General features: G+C 36.6%; 1 protein-coding gene across 15 annotated transcripts in view; it reads left to right on the forward strand.

The window, feature by feature from the left end:
• Positions 1 to 17565, forward strand: part of ZCCHC7 (zinc finger CCHC-type containing 7) — a 247523-nt gene that overhangs the window by 141400 nt on the left and 88558 nt on the right. The gene's annotated exons all lie outside the window — the stretch shown is intronic.

Raw genomic sequence — 17565 nt, forward strand, 5'->3', positions numbered from 1 at the left:
GTAGTAACCTCATCTGTCTTCAAGAATTACTACATACTTGAAATTAGATAAAGGAGTTGCAAATGCTTCTAAAACTGTAAAGAGTGGTATGCAAATGAATGATGGTTCTAATAACCAATACTACTCAAATTGTTGCTGCTACCCTATAACTGGTTTCAGAATTGCCTGCTGGTATGTGTTTATTTTGATATTTGCCAACATTGGGCATCTGAATTCACTCACTTCAAGAAAACAAGATTATACATAATTGAGTAGATATTAATGGATGAGCATGGTAGTACTCTATTCTTGGGAATCAGTATTGGTTACATATCATGCAGATTAGCTCTTTGTCTTCATTCATTTCATCAAAATGGGATGAGATGACTCATGCTGGGTTCTAAAAGTCAGATAAAGGAAGACTAAATGAATAAGCTCTTTGCCCATCCAAATATTCTTTTTTTTTTTTTTTTTTTTTCTTTTCATGGCTGCACAAGTGGATATGGAAGCTCCCAGGCTAGGGGTGGAATCTGAGCTGAAGCTGAGGCCTATGCCACAGCCATGGCAGCACTGGATCCACACCACATCTACAACCTACACTGCAGTTTGTGGCAATGCCAGATCCTTAACACACTGAGCGAGGCCAGGGATAGAACCCACATCCTCAAGGAGACTACATCAGGTCCTTAACCTGCTTTGACACAATGGGAACTCCCCAATCCAAATATTCTTAAAAGTGATGAGGGAAAGATCTTGAGATCTTTTTAAAATCTGAAATTAATAAACAAGACTGTAATATATATTTCCTTATATTTTCTTGCATGTAACACATTTTCTTCCAATCAATATTTTTAATTGACCTGTTCAAATCAACTCCACTATTATTTTGTTTGTTTGTTTCTTTTTTTTTTTTAGGGCAACACCTGTGGCATATGGAAGTTCCCAGGCTAGAGATCAAGTCAGAGCTGCAGCTGCTGGCCTATGCCACAGCCATGGTAACATGGGATCCGAACTGCATTTGCGACCTACACCACAGCTCACAGCAGTGCAGGATCCTTAACACAGTGAGTGAGGCCAGGGTTCAAACCTGCATCCTCCCAGACACTGTGTTGGGTTCTTAACCCACTGAACCACAGCAGGAACTCCATCTTCTCATTCTTTTTATTTTGGAAAAAAATAGTTTTCATAAAAGTTGCTTATATTAATATAGAGGGTTTACTTATTTTTAAGTGAGTTGAGAACGATTTACAATTTTTTTTCAGTTTTAATATCTAATGTGGTAGATATTAATGGATACAACCTACATAAACAAATGATCTTTGGGGTTCTTAACAATTTTATGAGTGTGTAGGGGTCCTGAGACTAAAAACTTTAAGAAATGTGAATCTACAGTAATGTTATTTAAACAACTGCTCATGACAAAATGCAAATAAAAAATCTTGAATATCTTTTCCACTTCTTGCAAGTTAGCTAGAGTGTATAACTGATGCTTACTCTTTGCAAATTTTGGTATAGAAATTTTGAGATCATTGACACCTACTTTAATATTTCACACATTACATGAACATTTTTTAAGAAAGAGGAATATAAAACTGAAATGACCAGAGGGTTTACAGTGTGCAGGTAAAATGGTCTGGGCGCAAAACTGTCAGCAGAGCTGATTATACAGACAAGGTTCATAGTTGTAAGCAATTGAAACCAATTCTGGCTAATTTAAGCAGGAAAGGGATATTGGATCTCTCAGAATTTCTGATAGGGTTGGATAAATAGGCTTATAGACTATTTCTCTTGGAGTAATTCAGACCACCTTGTAGAGCTAGTCCAGTGAGGACACTGCTGTGGCTCAGCCCGTACGTAGGCAGTGACTTGCACTGCTGACATGACCAGCACCTCTGAAACTAGATACCTAATGCTTCTGCTAGAAGCTGCAAGTGGCTTTGACTGCTGGTCTCCATCACCAAAAGGGATTTCACATGGTCTTTGCTGTGGCTTCTTGCCAGATTCCATTCAGAAAGTGCGGCAGCTGTATCTTAATGATGGAGGTCTGAGAGGGAAGAAAGCAAATACCCAACATTTTTACCTTCTCTGATGGGAGGCCAGCTATGCCTCAAGATGAGAGCCTTCCCAAGCATAGAAAGGAAATTCAGTTTCTGAGCGGTTTAAACACAAACAAAAAAGCCTCATTTACTTTTATTTATAAAGGAAATTCCTTCTCTGTATTGTTGATTCGATAAGTATTTATTTAATAACAACTGTGTTTAAATTGCCAAGATCCAGCAAAGGTGAATGAGAGAGGGTAAATGTCCTTATAGTTCCTTGCTTAGCAGAGAAATAACCTATATATAGATGGCCAGAATACAGGGAAGATTCTAACAAGTACTACATAGATATGCAGATAAATTACTGTCATAGCACTTACCACTCTGTGCTTAGAATTATCAGTTTATATGTGTACCTCTCTCACTAGAGTGAAAGCCGTCAGTGGCTTAGTCGTTTTTAAATTTTTATCAGCTATACTTGCACAGAGTTTTGAAGAGTCAGTGGTTTCCAGTTTTTGTTGCAAAAACATCATTTTGTCATCACTTCCCACCAGCACTACCCTTCCCTTGAGTCGGTATGGTCATACATTTCAGCTGATTTTTTTATTGTTCACCTCTGTTGTTCTTAGTTACATTTTGTATTGTTATCTCTTGATTCTTCAGTTTTAGAATTTTCTAGAGCCTTTTCACCATAGAAGATACCATTTTTCTTGATCTCCCTCTGCTCTCAGTGTTCTGCAGGAACTCTTCCTATCTTCTCTCTGTAATGATTTTGTCCTTTTGGTTAGGTCAGATAGTGTTTACAGACAAGGTTCATAGTTGTAAGCACAACTTAAAAAATAAAAATATTACTGAATAGCTAAATCATATAGATAAAATCTCAAATTTTTCTTTTCTCTACTGTTTCTAGCTTCCCCCAAACCCCACATTATTGTTTTGGTTGCTGTCAACTTAGTTTTCTGTGTACTTGTCACTAAATCAACTTGAAATTCTTTTTAAAATATCTAAATCTTCTTCTCACATATTTTGGTTTCCATTCGTTTTCAGCTTTTTGGAGAAATTTCAGCTTCATCCCAGTCTGTTGCTCTATATGCTGACTGGTTCATGATATCATTCTGGGATCTCTTTTTCACTGTCGTCTTAGGAATTCCTTTTGCTTTTCTTCTGTGGTGGAGTTTCTGTTTTCTCTATTCCATATCATCATCTTCCTTGGTTTATTTACTCAAGGAGTTCACCTCCAATAATGTCCTGAGAAAGGCTGCATGGAGGTAGAGTTCTTAAGTCGAATATGATTTTTCTTTAGAATTTTGATGGCATTACTCCATTGCTTGCTAATTTCAAGTGTTTTTGTTGAAATGTCTAAAACTACTCTGATTTCTGATGCTTTGAATGGTCTTCCTTTTTCTTAGTCTCTGAAACTGTGTAAGATTTCTGTGCCTTGGTTTGGGATTTTTTTTTTTTTTTTTTTTTTTTTCATCTCCTGTATAGGGTCCTCAGTAGCCTCTTTCAGTCTGCAAATGCATGTGCTTCCTTTCTGAGAAATGTTTTTTATTTTTTTGATAATTTCCTCCTCTTCTTTTTCTTTGTTCTCTTTTTCGAGAACACCTGTTTTTCATATATTGGACCTTTGGAATTGGTTCTCTGATCTTCTTACCTTTTTTTGCTATATTGTACATCTCTGTCTTCATGTTCTACTTTGTTGGAGAGTTCCTCAACTTTATTTTCCCACACATCTGCTGAGTTTATTCTTTTGCTATTTCTGGTTTTTTTTTTAAAGGATGAGTGGTTATGTCTGTTGTGTGTCTGTCTCTATCTGAATGTTCTTTAAAGTGTATGTGGAAAATTTAGATAATGGAAAAAATTTTGGTTTGATTTGGTGATAGGTATATAGAAAACTAAATTAAAAAAACAACCTGGGGGGATTTGTACCTTATTGTGGATATAATATTTTGTATCTTAGAGAATATTCATTGTAATTTTATTTTAATTTTTCTTATTTCTGAGTAGTGTGTTTCCTCCAAGTTGCCTATGCTGATTTTTGTTTCTCTTTTGCTCTCTAGTTTTCATTCTAGGCATTTATCAGATATTTGATAATCCTTAGTTTGGTCATAATTTAAAGTGGGGTCCTTAATAGCTGACTGGAGGCTGAGAGCTTGTGGGTGCTTCTCTTGGGAAATTTAGCTGAGTCATTTTTCTGGGGAAACCCCTTATATGAGCATCTTTTGGACCTTAGGCTAGATAGAGTTCTTGTAAAAGAGAAAAAGAGCATTTGGATCATATGCCCAGACAGCAAAGGCCTGGTTGACATTGTTCTAGGAGGCCAGTGGAGAAAGAGGGCTGGAGATCTCAGAATCCATTATGTATATTTCCACTTAATTGTTCTGTTTCAGTTTATATCCTCACCCCCAATCCAAAGAACCGACTTTTTAGTTATTATCTCCAGAAAATAAACTTCTGGTCATTTGCTGAGGTAGAGAAAAGGTAGTCACCTGATTGCATGGAATGGGGAGAGTAATTCAGAAGGCATTTATTTGACTCTTTAAACTCCTTTACTGTCATTTTAGTGAGATTTGGGGAAGGAGTAGCAATATATGCATATGTTAGTCCTACGTCTTTATCTGGAGCCTCCATAGCATTTAGAATTGTACCAGCACAGGGTAGATAATAAATGTTTGAATGGTGAGACTAACTATATCCTGGAGGCTAAATGAGGTATTGATTGATTGCTAGGTCTTGTGGTGCTCTAGGATGGGTCTTTTTGGAACCTCCCTTCAAGGTATGGATGTGGTGGAGTTCCCACCATGGTTCAGTGGGTTAAGAATCTGACTGACAGTGGCTCAAGTCGCTGCTGAGGCGCGGGTTCAATCCCTGGCCCTTTGTAGTGGGTCAAAGGATCTGGTGTTGCTGCAGCTGGGGCAGAGGTTGTAGCTGCGGCTTGAATTCAGTCCCTGGGCTGGAAACTTCCATATGCCATGGGTGCATCCATTATATATATATATATAGAGAGAGAAAAGAATGTGGCATATGCTCTAGGAGCATTCATATAAACCAGTAGAAATCCAAAGGAAATAAGAAGTGTTCCTTGATGGAAAAAATCAAGCAAGGGATCCTGAAGGAGGTATTATTTGAATTTGGCCTTAAGGCATGGACAGAAATTTGATAGATTAGCAAAGCAGACAGAGGAAAGTGACATATAGAAGTAGCATGGGTGTAGTAGGAGATACAGCTTGAAAATGCAAATTAAAACTGAATTTGAGATGGAGTTGGATAGCTGGTCCTAAAATTTTAGGCTTTATTTATGTTCTAGCAGAAATTAGGTATAAAAGACCTTAGATGAGAAATTGATCTGACCAAAGTTTTATTGCAAATTGGAGGACTCAGGGGCCTTGATATTATGATGTAATGGAGGATATCTGATTAGACACCATCTCCATAGCTCTGAGCCCTTCTGCCTTCTCATGACTTGGAGCAGTATGCTTTGCTTCTCTGTTCCTCGGTTTCTTCAGTTTTAAAATAGGATGATTTTTACATCAGAACGTCCTCTACCTGTCTTGCAGGGGTTTTAGGAGGTTTAGATGAGATGATGTTAAAGGTATGTGTGAGGTAAGATCTCTCTTCCCAGTAGAAGGTTATGAGAACTTGGTCTAGGATGATCAGAGTGAGTATGGGGTTAAGTCACAGATTCGAGGGGCATATAAAAGGAGATCTGAGAAGACTTATTGTTTGGTTGAATTTAAGAAATAAAGTGAAATTATTATAAAGTGAAATTCAAGATTATTATAAGGATAACACATTGGAGGGATTAGGGAGGAAAGTGTAAAGTGGACGTTTAAAATCTGGGCCTTCAAGATCAGGATTACAGGCTGAGAATCATAGGATAGACGTTAGAATAGAGAAAGGTGGCCAGAGATATATACAGTTAGGACAGAACAGCTAGGGAGGATATGGATGCCTGTTTAAGGTTGGCCCTTGAGAAGCAGAATTTTACAACAGCCAAGCCTTGAGAAGTAACTATTGGATTATCCTCCGAGGGTAATACATAATTTGTGAGACTCAGTGTAAAATGAAAATGAGAAACCCTTGTTCAAAAGCAGACAAAAAGTGTAGTTGAGTATACTAATATTTAATGATTTTTCCTTTTAAAATATGTTCTCGGAAGTTCCTGTCATGGCTCAATGGGTTACAAACCCTGCTAGTATCCATGAGGATGCAGGTTTGGCTCCTGGCCTCACTCAGTGGGTTAAGGATCCGGCATTACCGTGAACTGCAGTGTAGGTCGCAGTTGAGGCTTGGATCCCTTGCGGCTGTGGCTGTGACTGGCATCTGCAGCTGTGATGCAACCCCTAGCCCAGGTGAGGCCCTAAAAAGCAAAAAAAAAAAAAAAAAAAAGTTTATAAATGTAATAGCAATGCATGAGTAACAATATAAATTTACAAAGTAAAAAAAATTGAAAGAGTTATTATTTTAGTTCTGTAAGTAATAATTCTTTGTCAGTGTGATATCTTGATCAATCATGATTTTCTGCACATTCCTTTTTCAGGTGATCAAAATTTGTACTTTGAGCAACTTCATTTTTAATTGATATAATTGAAAGCAATGTCAATCCCTTTCAATTGCAGGTGATCTTTGATAATGTAACTTTTTTGCTGATGCAGTTGTTACTGGAGCTATTAAGAACATTTTATAGGCTTTGACAACATTGGCATGAATTTCTGTTAAATTATTTCAAAATACAAACTTTAAAGCATCTGCAGGAGTTCCTGTCGTGGCGCAGTGGTTAACGAATCCGACTAGGAACCATGAGGTTGCGGGTTTGATCCCTGCCCTTGCTCAGTGGATTAAGGATCCGGCATTGCCATGAGCTGTGGTGTAGGTCGCAGACGCGCCTCAGATCCCACATTGCTGTGGCTGTGGCATAGGTCTGTAGCCACAGCTCTGATTAGACCCCTATCCTGGGAACCTCCATATGCCATGGGAGCAGCCCTAGAAAAAGGCAAAAAGACAAAAAAAAAAAAAGGCATTTGCAGCTGCTGATTTTTACAGAACAGTCTAAAAATATTTGACTTTATATGAATCAGCTTTTGTTAATTTTAAATGGAAATTTATACACTGCATTTAAATATTTCCTCTGCCATTTCATAACTTGTGGAGACTATACAAGAAACCAAAAGTGGCTTCATGACTTGTATATAATTCAAAATGCCTGGTTATATATTCTATTGCTATGTCTTCAGTTATAAGGAAAAATTAATTTTAGAATTATCTTCCATTCTGGGAGTTCCCTGGTGACCTAGTGGTTAAAGATCCAGTGTTCTCACTGTTGTGGATTGAGTTCAATCCCTGACCCAGGAACTTCTTGTGCCACAGGTATGGCTAAAAATAAATTGTTTTCCTTGTTAAGAATTGGTTTATCCAAAGTTTCATATGAAAATAGCATTCTTTTCCATCAAATGCAGTAATCTTTAATTTTTCTTGTTAAGCCTGTGGGTATTTGCTTTGCAGTATTACAACAATTTTTAAAACTGAAATCTTTGAAGAAGTCTAATAACTCCCTAACATGCTCACATCCATGTATATGCTTTTACTTTGCTATAATTTACTCAAAAGTTTACTCTTTAAGCATTGGCGTGTCTTGTCCTGGCACTCAGAGTGGAGAGTTAATATTTGTGCATATGCTACTGGGACAGGCTTCGGGGACAGATGGGTAAGCTGACTTTCCACTGCATATTCCCATGTAGAGCTCCCCATCCTTCCTGGAACCACTGTTACCATTGCCGCTGCCAGTGTAGGCTCAGTCCTGGCTGACCTTTGAATGCCTTTTGGCATCCTGGACCACCCCAAGTGTGCACGTTTGGGCTAAGCAGCCATGGCCAACTGCTTGGTACATATGCTTACACTTGGCGTATTTCCTTTAATGGTGTTCCATTGCCCCATTGGTCTTTACTTATAAACCACAAGTTCAAAGATAAAATTATTCAGAATTTCAAGATGGCAACAAGAGAACATTAAACCAGGCGCAGGCCCCTTCTGAAAGCAGACTCCTGTGCAGCTCTCAAGTTGCATACCCAGTAAATTGTCCCTGTCCAGTTTTACAAAAGAGTTTCCTGCCAAACTGCCTTTAAATTGAGCTATTCAGGATTTCCCTAAGGTAAGCTATTTGCCTTTTTTTGGGGGGGGGGGGCCGCACCCATGACATGCAGAAGTACCTAGGCCAGGAGTTCCCGCTGCGGTGTAAGGGCATCTGCAGTGTCTCTGGAGTGCTGGGATACAGGTTTGATCCCCAGCCCAGCACAGTGGTTTAAGGATCGGCTGTGGCATTGCTGCAGCTGCAGTTCAGATGTAATCCCTAGGAAGGGAACTCCATATGCACCAGCGCAGCCAAAAAGAAATGAAAAAAAAAAAAAAAAGAAAAGAAAAGAGAAGTTCCAGGCCAGGAACTGAACCTGCACCAACAGCATGGTCCAAGCTACAGCACTGTCAACACTGGATCCTTAACCCACTGAGATACCAGGGAACTCCTGAACTATTTGACTTTAACAGAGCCTCTCACTCATTAGAGGCAGAGACATGTTCATTTCCATTCAGATGTTGGCTGACTTTAGTTTGAAAACTAAAGCATCTTTAGTGGAGACTTACTGCTCCACTAGGAGCCTTATGGAAGCTGAGCTCCCACATAGCCAGAGCTGTAACTGTTTAATCCTGCAGTGCTTCTACAAGGCAAGCCTTTGCAGTGGAATTCAGACAAATTACTCTGTTGATTTGGTTTGCCGTGTTTTATTATTTATCTTTCTTTTAGTTACCATTTGAATTAAAAACTTTTTAGTCTTTCTTTTTTGGTTAAAGGGAAGGAACTATAGATTATTATTTAGTTCTGACCCATGGTGACTTGATTAATTATGTATTCATACATCACCTACTGATCCTCAATGCTAGTAACTAGAGTTTTGACAGTTGCCAACACTGTTCTTTTCCCCGCTTATTCTTGTCCCCACACGAGAGAGATCTTTTAATAAAAGCAGTCATAAAAGGTATCTCCAGTAGCGTCTTTGTATTTTTTTCTTCTTTAAAACTGCAACAATATTTTTTAGAGGAAGTTTCACTAACTAAATGTTTTTTATCTTTGTTAAAATGGGCAGGGCTTGAAACCATCAGTGTGGGTGAAAGGTGAAGAATTCAAAATCCACCCACAAACCTCATTTACCCTCAGCTACTTCTTTGCTTCCCACAAAACACCCTCTGTATTGTCAAACAACATCTTGAATGAGCTAGGATTGCAGCTACTCCTTCATTCTCCCCTTTGGCCAAAGACAGGTATATAAGAACTCCCTAACTGATGTGCCACAGCCATTGCTGTGATAGGAATAAGTTACAGGTGAGCAAGATATAGATTCCCTCTGTCCTCAGTGTGGCCTGGCAGGACCCGGGACATTCAGAGCCTCTGAGCTGGTGGGCTGACTGAAAATGCCCTCCTCTATTTACCCTAATGTGCTGTATAAACATCATTTTCTTTGGACACCATGACATGAAAAGGGTTTGGAAGTACTGCCTTTAAACCTTAAATCAAGAAATTCACTAAGGAAATGAAATTCCGCCTTTAAACAATTTATAACCATTTATGTAATTGATATTGTTCTTTTTAAGCATTTTCTTCTAATTTTGTTGAGTGTAAACATCTAAACAACAAGTAGGATGAAAATAAGAAATTTTAAGAGACTTTTATAGTCTAATTACTTTTCTTCCAATTATTGTGTTTATAGGAACCAGAATTTTTTAGTAAATGAAGGGCTGTGACCCTTAAAAGATAAAGAGATTACTAGGCTCTGGATGCTCAGATTGTTTCACCCTCACACCCCTTGAGTGGATTTCAGCCCCATAGGAGGAAATTATGCCATCCTAGACAGTCTCCTAATATTAGAAAAGTTTCAACTGTTTATTATACTTCTGGTGAAAACCTGACAGGTTTATTTGATCATTGCAGTCTTTTTTTTTTTTTTTTTTTTTTTGACAATACAAATCTTCAAATTTACACATGCAACACAGATTGTAAACAGAATATTCTAAACAGAAAAGATAGGTATAATTCAAGAGGAAGTACTGGATTTTGAAATCAATTAATACCAGGAGGTGACTTTTTTCCGTATCCTTTGATATGAGATACTACATTTAATTGCATTCATTGTGTTTTTAAGAATTTATTTTGGTAAAAAGTTTGGATTCCTGAAAACTTAGATAAGTTGTAAGAAAGTTATTTACAAAAAGTGCATTGGAGTATAAAAAGATAGTAAATCTTAATGACTGTAATTGCCAGCTCTTTTGATTCTGTTTGTGTGAGAGGGGCAGGAACTTTAACCTCAGTGTTGTATGAGCTCCAACGTGCTTATCAGAAATTTTTCTTAATGGCTACTTGTTGTAATGACTTATGCTACTATATTTTATCTGTTGTTTAGGATTTTTAATGGCTGGATCTTTACTTCATTATTTGAATATGGAACGTGTAGTAAGTAGGGTAGAGTGTCCCCTTGATGGCAAATTCGCATCTTTACTCACAGCTGCAGTGGTGAGCTGCCCTCTCCTGGTCATCTGTGCCACCTAGAACTCCAGTGGGTCCTAGGGAAAATCATTTTTTGCCAAATAAATAGATGTTTTAATTGTGTCTTTGATACCAACATTATCCTATCTTGTGACTCTGCAGTGTAAAGTCCTGTTGTAGTTCCTTTTCATCTCTTGGTAAAAGATGTTGTTGGCAGAAGAGATGGGGCCATCTTTTCTTTCTCACATGTTCTCATGGGCATTCTTCCCACCTGAGATTTTTGCCTATTATTCCAGTCTCATTGAGCGCAACCTAGGCTGTTTCTTCCTTTACTAAATTCTCAAGATTTCCTTTGAAGATGTTCCCTGGATATGTTTATCCCTCCTTGGGAAAAACGAATTTCAAAACTACTTAAGTTGATTAACCAAGATGTTCTTTTCATGGAAGATATTTCTTAAATATTTCCTTAAAGAAATCAAAATCTCCCTATGCAGGTAATCATTTCATGTTGGAGATGATTTTACAAATGATTCTAAAACTAGTACTTCTGTTTTTAATTTCTGATTCTAGAGTCTTTGTGTCTTATTTCTTATAAGCCCATTCTTATTATTTTACACTATGGGCTTGTGGACCTATGGGATTGGTGTCAACTTTGGTGCTCACCAAAACTATAACAATACCAAACAGAATAATACATTTTAACATTTCACTTCCTTATTGAAAAATAGCAGTTTATTTCTGCCTTCTTCCTTGATTTACCAGATCATTCTATATACTCTTTTGTTTTACATTTTCAGAATAAAAGTTAAAATAAAAAACCTCCGGTTTTTATTGCATTTCCCAGTAAAATTTGTGTAGCTTGTTCCTAGTTGAATGTTTCTGTTAAAGATTCGTGTAAGACTTTTTATAGTATATGTTATTTCTAAAATTTCTATACATTTTGATAACTTGGTATATCATTTTTTACTAAGGCATTATACTCAAATCATATATATTCCTACATTTAAGATCAAAAGATCAGATTAAAATCTGAGAGAGTTTGGACCTTAATCTATACTTTAAAATTATTTTTAAAAAGCAGATTATTGCTTTAACTTTTAAATTTAGAAAACCTGAAAATCAAGTCAAACTTACGGGCAGGAATTATTCACAAAAGAGCAGATCATGTGCACTTCATCTCCCAACTAGTCTGTTTTATCTTAGTAAAGATTTATAGATAGCTAAGGCATGACATGAACTTGGTGACCATGGATAAATGAGAGCCCAGGATTCTTTAGTTGATATTTAAAGTCTTAAAACATATAAAATCTCTACTTGTCCTTCATGATGAAATTAACTTAAACATTTATCAACACCTGATTTTGACCCCTGCTGTGTCACTTAATAGTTGTGTGATAAACTTGCTAAGTTTCCTCCTTTATAAAGTAGAAATAGTAATTCTCATAATGAATGCTTGTGAAGATTAAATAAAAAGCATTAGAAGCATCTTATAAACTGTTAAATGGCACATACATAAAATATGTTTGAAAAAATAAAAATACAATGTAAAATGAATTTGAAAAAATCAAAATACCTTTTAAAAGATTTTAAAAATTAAAGTATAGTTTTAAAAATTAAAGTGTATACTTTAAAATTAAAGTATTAAAGTATAGTTATAATATGTTAATTTCTACTGTATAGCAAAGTGATTCAGCTATACATATATACATTCTTTTTTATATTCTTAAAAATATTTTTTAATATATGACAATATCAAAGGGAAAAAAAGATGTTATTGCCCATGCTAAACTACACTTAATGGAAGACTTGATTTTTCTTCTCATAATCACCCAGTTACATTTTCATCGAACTTGGTTACTAATAAAAATTTCTAACTTATCTTTTTTTGTGGAGAGCAGTGAAATGTTATAACTTGTATGCAACCCACTGCCTTTTCTGTTGTGTATTGCATGTAGACCAAAACAGGATTTAAATATTTAAAAATCTTTTTCTTCATTGAATTCCAGAATACAAAGGGGACTAGAAAAGTACACATTTCATGTTTTAGTCTTTATTTTCCTAATTTTCTTACCGTTCAAGTGCTTCCGCTTAAGTACACAGCTAGCAGCAGAAACTTCAATCAGAAACTAGATCTGTGTCTCACTTTCTATTGCTTAGGAACTCTTCAATATACTGTTTTCTCTAGACCTCTCCATAACAGTTAGGCTTTAACTCTCATCAGAGAAGAAGAAATTGCCTGGGGAAAGGACTGTTGAAAGCATTGTGTTCGAGGTACCAGACTAGGCTCTTCTAATGTTTAGGAGTTAACTTATAACAAAACAAGCTTTGATCTGTGTATTCCTGCACTTGAGTTTGTGTTTCTGAATTTATGTATGTGTGTGGCAGCGTAGGGTATAGTATAAATTTGGTAGCCTAGGAAACCTGTATCCCATCAGGAGAGAAAACAGATGTTCTTCCTCCTGGTAAAGAACTGCAGCTATCCATTTAGCAATTATGAATCTTTTCCCTAGATAATACCCTTGAGAAAGAAGTCTTTCAGCAGGCAGGATCAAGAAACACACTCATTTTTTTTTTTTAAACTACATGGAACTAAATCTTGTATTTGTTCTCTTTTCATGCTTTCCATTTTAAAAAGATAGGTAGGGAGTTCCCACTGTGGCATAGCAGGATTGGCAGCGTCTTGGGAGTGCTGGGATGCAGGTTTGATCCCCTGCCTGGCACAGTGGGTTAAGAATCTGGCTGCAGCATTGTGCAGCTGTGGCTTCAGCCACATCTGTGGCTCAGATCTGATCCCTGGCCCAGGAACTCCATATACTGTGGGTCAGTGCCCCCCAAAAGAAAGTCCAGTTTCAGTCACATGACTACCTTGTAGGACTAAAATCTTTACTTCTTAGGATCAGCAACTAGAAGACGTCAAGGATCTTGAAAGAAAGTTGCCCGTTCTCCCCATCCCCAATCCAATTAGCCTAGTTGTTTCTAGGTTAGTTTTATTTACCGTCTTCTGATTTTGAGTTGTTTTGGTTGAAATGGTGTTATCCAAATCATGTGTATGTTTCTTTCTTTCTTTTCTTGTGTGTGTGTGTGTGTGTGTGTGTGTGTGTGTGTGTGTGTGTGTGTTTGCCATTTCTTGGGCCGCTCCCGCGGCATATGCAGGTTCCCAGGCTAGGGGTTGAATCAGAGCTGTAGCCGCTGGCCTACACCACAGCCACAGCAACACAGAATCTGAGCCGCGTCTGCGACCTACACCACAGCTTACAGCAACGCCGGATCCTTAACCCACTGAGCAAGGTTAGGGATCAAACCCGCAACCTCATGGTTCCTAGTCGGATTCATTAACCACTGCGCCACAACGGGAACTCCTCTTGTGTATGTTTCTTTAGAAAAGGCTGAATCCTGTTGATTTTGCTTCGATAATGCCCAGCAGCTTTTTCCTTCCCCATGCTACCGCTGTGGTTGATGTGTCACTTTGGTACTGTTCTCTCTTTTCCTTAATTTCCTTCCACATTGCTGTTGTACTGTACCTACAACAGAGATATCATCAGACTTTCCCTTTCTTAAAGACCTTCAGTGGCTCACCATTGCTTATGAAATTAAGCATAGCCTGTTCAGCCTAGAATTTTTAAGCCCCTCAGTGATCTGGCTCTAGTCTAATTTTTCAGTCTATGAACCAAACTGAATGATTCTACCATCTTTCTCTGCCTCTTTGCTCCTCCTCAGTTCAGTCTCTCTTACTGAGGTAGGTGCCTGTCTTTCCCTTCCTAACCCCCTCCCAAAACCCAGCTTGTTGAAACCCTGCCTCTTCCTCAAGATCTTGCCATCCTGCCCCTTAGACTTCTGGAAAGTCCAAGTTTGGAAGAGTATGAACTATTACTTTCTGTAGCAATACAGTGAAAATAACATTCTTAATTCCTTTTTTAAACTAAAAGGATTTAACCTATGTCATTTATGTAGTTCACCCAAGAAAAAAGGAATGAACTTCCCAAATGTAAATGTAATATATAAGGTTTCATTATCATATTTAAGAAATTTTTTTTGGTGGAAGAAGGTTGCATGTCAGAATATACCTTTATTATAATGAGGGGAAATTAAAGTGTTTTCCTATAATATAGTTATAGATTGACTGAAAACCTACAAAACCACAGATTAAGAATTTTTAGGTAAAGCATGTATTAGAAACTATAGTCCCAAAATTATGATTAACACCAAGCAACTTAAATTAACTATCTTAGAATCTCTACATTCCAAATAGTAGGATTAGATAACTTTGAGTGTGATATGGATAGATTATCTTTTTTATTACATGGACTGAAATAAAAATGCTAACCAATGTATGCATTTTCTAAAGGCAAATTCTGCCCACCATGCTACTTAGGTATCATCATAGATAAGGTTGATGCCATTAGCTTGCATCCAAAGCAAAATTCATAGCCAGCCAAGGCTGAATTATTGCACAACTTCAGGGAGCACTATTACCTTGTAGTTTCTTTAAATATCTATAGAGCAGTGTATGTCTTGTTTGAACAGGAAGGTCTTTCAGCTTAGAGTATGTGAACTAATAAAGACCTATGCATTCTTTAATTTGGGACACTTTTCTGATTGGAAAGCAAGATAGTTTGAACCCTAGACAAACTTTAAATTCTTTATGCATCTACACACAGCATTTTCAGTGACATCATCAGCCATAGGAGCCATTAAATTTTCCATACCTGGCTACCAGATCTCAAACTGGAATGAAAAAGAGTAACTGGCATTCTTCAAGTGTTTATAATTCTCAATAAAGAGAAGAGAAAACCCTCCTTTAAAAACAGCAGTTTGTCATTGGGAAAATGGGAGTCCGTCACCACTTTCTTTCTCACTTACATGCTTACATTCTCTTTCTAAACATCCAGCCCAATGCTCCCACAAAATGCGGGGCTGTTATATATAATATATACATATTATATATAATTATGTATTAATTTTACCATTATATATTATATATAATATTTAATAACTTTACCATTATATATGATTTTAAAACTTTTTAGTTAAACAAAAAATTCCTGTATACCTTTCACCCAGTTTCCAAAATTGCCTCCAGTAGTACAGTTTGCATAATCAGAAAATTAATAATGGTATAATACTAACTAATCAATCAGAATTTATTCAAATTTCATCCATTCTGTAACATTCTTTTTCCAAGCCTGGGTTGATCTAAGGTCCAGCGTTACATTCACTCATCATAACTTCATAGTCTCCTTTAGTCTGGGACTGTTTTTTTGTTTTTTGTTTTTGGCCATGCTGCCTGCTTTCGGAAGTTCCAGAGCCAGAGATCAAACCCACGCCGTAGCAGCGACCTGAGCCATAGCAGTGACTACACTGGATACTTAACCCACTGAGCCACCAGGGAACTCCCTGAGACAGTTTTAGTTCTTCTTGGTCCAATTATTTTGCCACTTTTAAGAATAGTGGCCAGTTTATTTTGTAAAATGTCTTTCAATTTTGGTTTGTCTTATGTTTTCTCATGACTAAACTTCAGCTGTGCTTTTTTGGAAGGAATGCAATGGGAGTTGTATCTTTCATGGAGGCACATAAATACATAGGATGTTTATTACAGAAAAAATTTTAATATCAAGAAACTGAAATCTTAAAAATTAGTGGCTCTTAAGTACTTTAAAAAGGTATCCCAGAACTCCAGGAATATATAATTGTGTTTCTGAGAAATCAAATTATGATACAGGAAGTACATTTGATTTTACTACTTTCTGTTCATGAAAAAGTTATCTACCGTTTTGTTTTCTATAGCAAAGGTAATGGGAATTTTCCCATTCCCATTTGTTACTCACAAGATGTGATTGGAATATATTAGAAAACAAAATTTTGTGATTAATAAAAGGTAAGATCTTGGTAGGAGAGGCACATCATCTCATTTAAAAAATGGGTTCGTTGACTTTATAAAGCTGTATGAACTGGCAAATCAATTATTCATAGTTCCTCTAGAAGTATCTAGTTTAAACAATTATTATTGTTATTCTGTTTTCAGAAAAAGACTGTTATTTATTCCTTTACCCTGTCATGTGAAAAGAATGGATAGCATATCTTAATTATTAGGTCACATTAGATTTAGAAAAGAAATTATACCATATTGAAAGAAAAACTATTTCTTCTTTATTTCTTTATTTCTACTGATTCCTTGGAAGATGATTAATCTTTGCCTGGTCTCTATTAAAAATAAGCATTTCTAACCACTCCTGACAAATCAGATGTTTGGCTTGAAAATTGCTCCAAGAGCCTGTTTCCCATTACTATAAATGGGAAAATTTTTAATGCGTTACACATCCACCCAAAGCCCTCAGTCGGTTTCCTAAAATGACATTTTAGGAACTAAAATATAGTAAAATGCCTCTATCTATGAAACACATCATGTTGGGAAGTAAAATACAAAATTGAGCATCCTGATCATAAAGCAATTAATATACCTTTTAACAAATGGTAGCTTTTAATGTAGTAGCATGTACAATTTGCATGCCATACTGTAGACATTATCTTTATAATATGCACACCAAACAATAAATACACAGCAGTAACTAAATTTGTTAGAAAAAATGAAGATAAAAGTTTATTGTGAAAAAAATGAGTCACATTTCTGTAATGAATTGTCACTCAAGGGAAGCGAAGCTTGAAGGAAGTTAAGAAGGAGAGAGAAGGAATGTTGATTTAGTCATTTTCACTTGTTTCAAGAAATGATGTGGCCAAAATGGGCAAAGAAGGGGAAAGCTGTTTCACATAGACTGTGAGACCCAGGTATGCTCTGTATACCTGTAACCTTCTGAGAGGAAGGTTTTGATAAATCATCTGAGGAGCTAGTTAGTGCTTCAGGGTGAAAATTACAGAAAGAAGCTTTACACCCTGTTAAATTTGTGGATCCCTCTCTCCTTTTTTTTTTTTTTTTTTTAATGTTCTACCCATTATGTTTTTAAGGTAGTTTGAAACTTTTCACAAACATATTGAATTGGGGGGCGGGAGAAATTCAAATTT

Source organism: Sus scrofa, chromosome 1 (assembly GCF_054392235.1).
Source record: "Sus scrofa isolate SSC_HxYL_T2T_F1_AM1 chromosome 1, Sscrofa_HxYL_maternal_Yorkshire_Landrace_v2.0, whole genome shotgun sequence".
Taxonomy (NCBI): Eukaryota; Metazoa; Chordata; class Mammalia; order Artiodactyla; family Suidae; genus Sus; species Sus scrofa.